This window comes from Dermacentor silvarum, chromosome 6, assembly GCF_013339745.2.
Source record: "Dermacentor silvarum isolate Dsil-2018 chromosome 6, BIME_Dsil_1.4, whole genome shotgun sequence".
NCBI lineage: Eukaryota > Metazoa > Arthropoda > Arachnida > Ixodida > Ixodidae > Dermacentor > Dermacentor silvarum.
This window is the reverse complement of record NC_051159.1, coordinates 2,713,231-2,720,835: the sequence shown is the minus strand read 5'-3', so window position 1 is coordinate 2,720,835 and position 7,605 is coordinate 2,713,231. Positions and strand designations below refer to the sequence as shown.

Below are 7,605 nucleotides of genomic sequence, written 5' to 3'. Positions count from 1 at the left end.
TGGAAGAAGAAGAGAACGTTCTTCTTTTGGTCGGCTTGCGGTAAAGACGTGGACTTCTGGCTGTCTCTGTTGTTTCGCTCGCGACATTACTGGTGGAGGTGCTGGGTAAATGCACCTTCGCTCCCAAGTTTCCGCCGTCACTCCTAGCACCTTAGAGACAGCCACAGCTCCCACAGCAAGAAGCAGCCGCCGCCTGCAAGGACTACCACCCGAATTCGTTCCCTTGTCATCGAGACAGGAAATCACAATCTCAACAACCACTACAAACCAGGCGAGCCAAACCCACGATGCCCAGTATTCTTTCCCGCATGTTTTCCATGCGCCACAGACACCGAGACCGTTCCACGGAGACACTTTTGAAGATGTGGACGACTGGCTGGACCACTTCGATCGGGTTGCCAGCATCAACGAGTGGGATGAACTTCGCAAGCTGCGGAGAGTTTACTTCGCGCCAGAAGACTCTGTGAAGACGTGGTATGAGAACCATGAGGGTTCCTTTGCGACATGGCAAGAGTTTAGCCGACAGCTCCGCGATGCGTACCGCAACGCCGAAAGAAAGGAGAGAGCTGAACAAGCCATCTCTTCTAGGAACCAGCGGCCCAACGAGAAAGTCTCGATGTTTGTCGAGTACATGCTTCGTCTTTTCAGACGCGCAGACCCTGCAATGCCAGAGGAAAAGAAGGTGCGACATTTAATGCGTGGAGTCAAGGAACAGCTTTTCGCTGGACCCGTATGCAATCCACCAACAACTGTGGCCGAGTTCGTGAGTGAGGCAGCCACGGTGGAGTGTACTCTTCAGCACCGGTCGTCACAGTACGAACGCCATGACATCACGGCTACTGCGTGCTCTCTTGGGTCTGACAGCGAGAAGCAGGCCCTCACAGACTTCATACGAAGCGTTGTGCGTGATGAACTGCGGCAACTACAAGCAGTGGCACCAGTGAGACCCCAACCACCTATGACAGCAATTGCTATCCCAATAATAACCTGCACTTACACCTTTTGCCAAGGAATGCCGTGCGCTAGGTCACGCAAAATTTGAAGTGATGCGCACGCCACACTTTGAACAAACACGCAAGGAAATAAAAAAAAGTCCGATGAAATCACTGCGTTCAAGTGAGCAATGCCATTCTGCACGGCATAATAAAATAGCTCGTTTCCACCTAAAAGAATATAAAACCACCTAGGTTTGCAAGTCTTGCGCCGGAATCACTGGTCGGTAGGGGTAACCAAGAACAAACTAATAAATTGCGAAAGAAAAAGATTGGCGCAGTTTCACCCGAAAGGCGAAGCATCAATTGCGATAGCAAATTAGTAGAGAGCTATACGAGGTAAGGATAGCAGTTTTATCAGCTGTATAAACTTGGACATGCAGCAGCACCAGCAACGCGCAGAACTGTTGTCGACGCCGTCGGCGTTTTGCCCGCGTTCGCACTGAACGCGCGCGGCGTTCTTATATAAATATGCATTTGGTGCCGCAGCTAAACGTCGCCTCCCTCCCGTCCCTCTCTCCCTCCGGTCCCCCCACAGCCTTTCGCGCGACGGAAAAAGTCACGTTCGCTCTCTATATATGGAAAGGAGGAAAGAAAGAAATAAAGAAAGAGACGCTTAATTATGCAGCCCTTCAGGGAGCACGGCGCAGAACGCGCGTTTTCTCTTCGACGTGCGTTCGCTCCCTGTGAAAGCGCGCGTCCCTCGCGCCCTTTCACTCGCACATACAGCGTCCGGAGCGCGGCGACGATTTCATCGCCGTTGACATCATACGGAACCTCACGGTGACGGCGACGGCGACGACGACAGTGATGCCGACGACAGTAATCCGCTTTGGCGTGTCGATATAATTGCTATCGCAATAAAATAATTACGTTTGTTGTTTTAGTACAACAAAAACATTTGAAATGGAATATTTACTCGTATGACAGTATATTGACTAAAAATGATCGAACATTTTTTTACATAGGTTTTCTAGTTTCTGCGGGTGAAGTTTGTCGGTTGTTTATATATGATTCGTTGAAGGTGCTCGCGTGCGTTCCGGAATGTACACTACTTTGCATGCGATCTGATTCCATGTGCACAAGGTTCGGTTACATCGGTGAGAACGATCGAGAGTGTTCTGATGCACGCAGGCGCGTCTTTCACTAAGCGATAACTTTTAACATTTATTACACGGTGAAACGCGGTCACTGGATAATGAAAACAAGTGCGCTTGTCAGTATGGCGCCGCGAAACCAGGGAAATGACTGTGAGCTGAGACAACGGAGAAGGGCATTCGGCAAGAGACTTCATACCTTCTCCCGAGATCACCAGTCGAAGAGGCTACGCATGGCTACCAGGCTGAGAATGAAGTCTGACCTTCAATTTGATTGGTAGATTTTTTATACCTGTCAGCCCCGCATCTCTTCCCTATTCCGAGAGCCAATCTGCAGCATGTTGAGCCGCAAGCGCACGCTCCTGACGTTGCATCGGCGGTGGAAAGACTGCTTGAGGTTTAAACAAACTGAAAGGACTTATGAACGTGTCACAAGATGTCAGACTACGAATTGTCCCTGAAAAAAAAGAAAAAAGAAGAAAATGCCTTTCAACCACTTCAATGCGATCAACGCCTTCATTATCGCGACCGGGGATGATGTTGAATAGTGTTCATAAATTGAAGACGCCGCATATTCCTGGAACCGCTGCCATCATCATCCCCATCACACATTACTATGCGATAAAAGAAATGGCCGCACCCTACGGTCCTCAGTCGGGAACTGCCTTGGCTCCTCTTTTTATGTGCTGATCTTGATTTCCCAAGTCGACCATGCTTCGCTTGAAGCCGTATCCTTGTTTTTCCGTGCCGCGCCTTAGGAGAGGAATCCATGTGAGAAAAACGCGCCTCCTGCCTTGAGTGAGACTCAATGTAGCATATGGTGTAGTGCATGAGCACTTGCTGCATGTTAATGGTACATTGACCTACCATTAACAGGAAGCTAAAAGTAGCTAAATTGGTCGCAGCCAGCCACCCAGTGCAAAATGATAGATTTGTCGGGTTCGGCGTTTTCGGATTTAACTCCGAAATACACTCGCTGGTAAAATTATTCCGAATTTGGATTTATCCGGAAAACTTTTTGACCGCACGTGGTCTTAAAATACTCGAGCATGGCTTTTGTTCCTCGGACTTGCCAGTAGATTTCGCTGAGAACTCAGCATCTGGCGTAACTGCCGGCGCAAGGCCACTGTAGCCCAAACGAAGCAAAATCTCGACCTTCCTCTACTCACACCTCGGTGTGCGTTTTCTCGCCCCAGCCTGTATCACAAAATTTGCTGCTACCACCCTTGTCTCGCTTGATAATACCGCCTTCATTTTTGTTCAGCTCGCGTTGACCATGATACACGTTCCGCGCTCCCGAAGCGCTACTTACTCATTTGTTCCCCCACTAGCAATGAATGGAACTCAGTCACTCACAAACATTGCCCAGCATGATCATTTCATATCTAGATCAGTCAGCATATTCTTAGATAAGTAGGGCCCATTCCATTCCTCGTCACCTCCGTCTTAATTACTTCGGACAGGTGCATGTTCAGTCTGTCTGAACATATTTGGGAATGTCTTTTGTTAAAGAACGCAAGGCCCACCCTCACCCTCACTTTTTAAAAGCTTACTGAGCCACATGACTTTGTTTATCACTCTAGGCAGCAGTGTTGTACGCTTTAAATTCGAATGCGTTTTTGTGTTTTTATTTTCATCTCGCTTGTCTCTGAGGGCCAGTAAATTCTTGTACTTATATTTTTGTTTTTTGTACCAACTTATTTTTATTCATTGCTGTGGTTATGATTATGATGTGCGTTAGCGATACACAGCTTATTATTATTTATCTAGTTCGAAGTTCTGTACCTATCAAAGATCCACACATTTTGAATTCAATTAGCCATGTTATCATCACCATGATGTTCTATTATTCCACCTGCTTCGGTTGTTCACCTAATTGATGTAAAATTGCTGGTACTAGTCATGTTGCATTTGCCATCGTGTGGGTTCTATGCCCGTCCTCTTCGCAATGTAAAAACCTTGAGGGTCATAAATAAAATAAAATGCATCACTTATTTATGACACCACGAAGATGCACGAGACACAATGCAGGACATGCCAAAGGCGCAGAATTCCAAAGCGTAAAATAGCTGTGCAAACAACTGGCTGTGGGCACCAGCTGCTCATCAAGCTAAGATTCCTTAAGAAAACATCCAGCCAATTTCCTAGCTATACTTGACTGTGGCGCGAAATACAGTGAAGTATAGCTAGGAAATCTCAGCACCAACTTGCCCACGAAGAAGTTATTTTGGAATACAACGAATTGTTTCCCATTATCAAGCACATTGAGGCTGAGTCGACTTTAGTGCACCAAGTCTACCCTGGGCTTGCTGTGCGCCCGAATGCTGTATTTGCTTAGTGAAGCGGTGAAATGCTAGTGGGTTTCCATGTGGAAGTTGATCTCATGCATGACATTGTTGAGGATGAAAAGTGATCTAGCGCACTTCGTTTTCTAGGAAGTGCTACTACACACGGGTTGAAAAGAACAATCATGCTGTCGAAAGCAACGTTGTCAGTGAACTGCTGTATAACAGTGATTCATTCTTGTACTCGGTGTAAATTATAAAGCACAACATAAAGACCAATTTACTCGGGGCATTCGAGACTTACTTGCCATTGTGCGCTCTATTGCGCTAAATAACGATGATATTCCCCTAGGCCCGGCAGTCTATTTGCAGTATCAGGCATATGATGTCAAATAACTTGTTGAGTCGATTGTGTTCTGGCGCATGCATGCACACGACTGGTCTCTCCACCCACGTTGTGCACTGCATCTCCTAGTCTTCCGAAAATCTGTGTGAACGTTGAAAGGACGTTCTCAATGTTCCCTGTCATGAACAAGAAGAATTGGGCCGCAGTATGGGGTGCAAACATTGGAAAGTATGCTTGTAGATATTACAAAGTGTAACCAGATACACTGATTCTGGTACCAGTGCAGTCTGAAAGCCAATGCAGTCGAGGACAGAAGATGATTACATGTAGTTATGCGGTATTAAGAATACATTGTGAATCTGTGGGAAAATCATCCTAAAGTCATGGAAGTAAATAAGCTAGTGATGATTATATATATCATCATCACTAGCTTATTTAGTTGACGACGACGATGATGACTGTCATGGAAGCGCTAAAATGTATGCCTTTTGTGGCGCGGTAGTTGCTGACTGATGCTTGCTGTGTACCAAAACGAAAGGAGTGCTAATCTGTGTGGACCCATAAACTGCTTCTGTTATGGTGCGATCTTGGGCCGATGGACAGGTATGAACACTTGATTTAGACAATAATTTGGACTGAAATCGCCTTAAGAAAACGGTCTGTAAACGTTTATTTCTAACCCCGTGTACGTCGTTAACATTCTTGATGAAGCAATGTTAGATTAGTCTAGTCTGCTGTCTTGACCAGTTCCAGTGTTTTACCTCACACACATACACAGAAGAACCGAGAAAAAGTTTCAATTAAGTCACCGCGGATTCACAGACATGATTTGCAGAAAACATCACATCAAGGCACTCCCCAATTAAGATGATTATAGCACTTTACTTCGTAATTGTCGGAGTCATGAGAGAGGTAGCAGCCGAATACTGCACCAGGGAGGCCAATTTTTGGTGAGGAAGTGACTTTTTTTGATATAGCTTAGTGGGCCTTTCAAGTTTGCTTGCACCTGAACTAGTATAGCCCCACTAGCTCTCGGCAATGTATTTTTCTTGCCGGTGTCAGACACCACTCCATGCCTGAAAATGTGGTGGACTGGAGGAGGATTCGAACTTACGACCTTCAGATTTGAAGCAGGGTATTCTACCTCTGCTTCACACCACCACATAAAAAAAAAAAAAACACACAAAATAACGCATACGCATCCAATAGCGGAAAAACTCGGAAAGGGGCACCATGAAATGACCAAGGTGGGGAAGTCGAGCTTTATCGCGCCGTCATTAAACAAATTGTTATCCATTCTTGTCCCTGTGGCTGCACTAGACAACTGACTAACACTTAGGTTATTGCTCGTTTCTGCTCGAGTACCTGAGTGACGAGGCCGGCCTAACTCAGAAGAGTGCGCAGCGCAATGCATGCCCCACTGTGACATGACCTTAATGAACAGCTAGGTGCTTAATGAACAGCTAGGTGATGAAGCAAAACAGCAACTCCCAACTGATAAATGTAATGACGGAGGCACCGATCGCCTGACTCGTGCGTAACGGGGCGGCACATTCAGTCTGTTTGGACTAGATAATGTGTGCCTACCTTATCTATGCATATTCGGGGCGAAAGGTTGGTATGGTTCCGCACTGCAGCGCCGTGTGATGCGTACTGGAACACCGAGTCGGTTGGACGTCATTTGTCCGCTCATGCATGTCAATGTAAACATAATGCTGAAAATGCAGATTATTTTGTAAGTTGCTTTTGTAAAGAACAGCATATTCGTTTTTCAAACATAAGAATGTATCATCATCATAAGCCTATATTTATGTCCACTGCAGTACCAAGGCATCTCCATGCGATATACTGATTTTTACAGCGAAGCTGCATATGACTAGTTTTTCAGCGGATCGATGCCCTTAGACCAAATACCTGGGCCGATCTCGAAGATTGTGCAATACCAGGCCGACCCGCGGCGGAGGTGAAGCATGCTTCAAGCACTATGCCAAATTGTAAAAATAAGTTTAATCTCTTGGTTCCAAATACAACCCGTTTCAGACATTAAGCTGATAAGAACAGATACTGCACTTTGACCCATGTCGGCCATGTCTACGTTCGCACCATACACGTGTACGCCATCCCGCGTATTCAAACTAGCGCCTACCAATTTGAGTGGCTTCTGTCCCCTTACGTCATGCTTTACGTAGGCTCCTTTACTCAGTTCTGGCCTGACTGTGAAATGGGTAGGCCGCGTGTTGTACGGTCTGAAGAAGAACAGCGTGCCTACCAAGAACGACGGCATGAACCAAAATGTCGCAGTTTCACCCGAAAGGCGAAGCATCGATTGCGATAGCAAATTAGTGGACAGCTCTACAAAGTACGGATAGTTTTATCGGCCCTATAAACTTGTAAACATAGGCACACTAACTAAATTAACAAGCATGGTGTCACGCGCGCACAAGCAAACATGAACGCATCTCACTCGATGACCGCGGAAAGTCGCTCTCAAAATGCTGAAGTGAGTCGGCGCAGCAGCAGCAGTGAGCGAATTGAGCTTCGTGCAGGCGCTCGTATCTACGCGATCTTAGCCGCGAAACCACAGGGAGGGCGGACTCTGTCCCCGCCGCAGATGGCTTTCAAGATACAGGCGCGCGGGTGGTTGCTCGCGGCGGAGAACGCGCGACTGGAGTGAGTGAGTGAGTGAGTGAGTGAGTGAGTGAGTGAGTGAGTGAGTGAGTGAAATAACTTTTATTAGAGGTCTGGCGAGCGCGCGAACTCATCACGCACCCGGCTAGTCCCACGTCGAGACCGGCAGGTCTAGCCCACCGGCCCGATCGCGGGCACGCCGGACAGCCAGGATTTGCTTGTCTAGAGCGGGGCTACGCAGAAGCGAGTCCCACTCA

The 7,605-nt window shown here is 47.0% G+C and overlaps 1 pseudogene; it reads right to left on the bottom strand.

Moving 5' to 3' along the window:
* Positions 1–6,629: 6,629 nt before the first annotated feature.
* LOC119457177 (U2 spliceosomal RNA) lies at positions 6,630–6,809 on the bottom strand (annotated as a pseudogene).
* Positions 6,810–7,605: the final 796 nt, after the last annotated feature.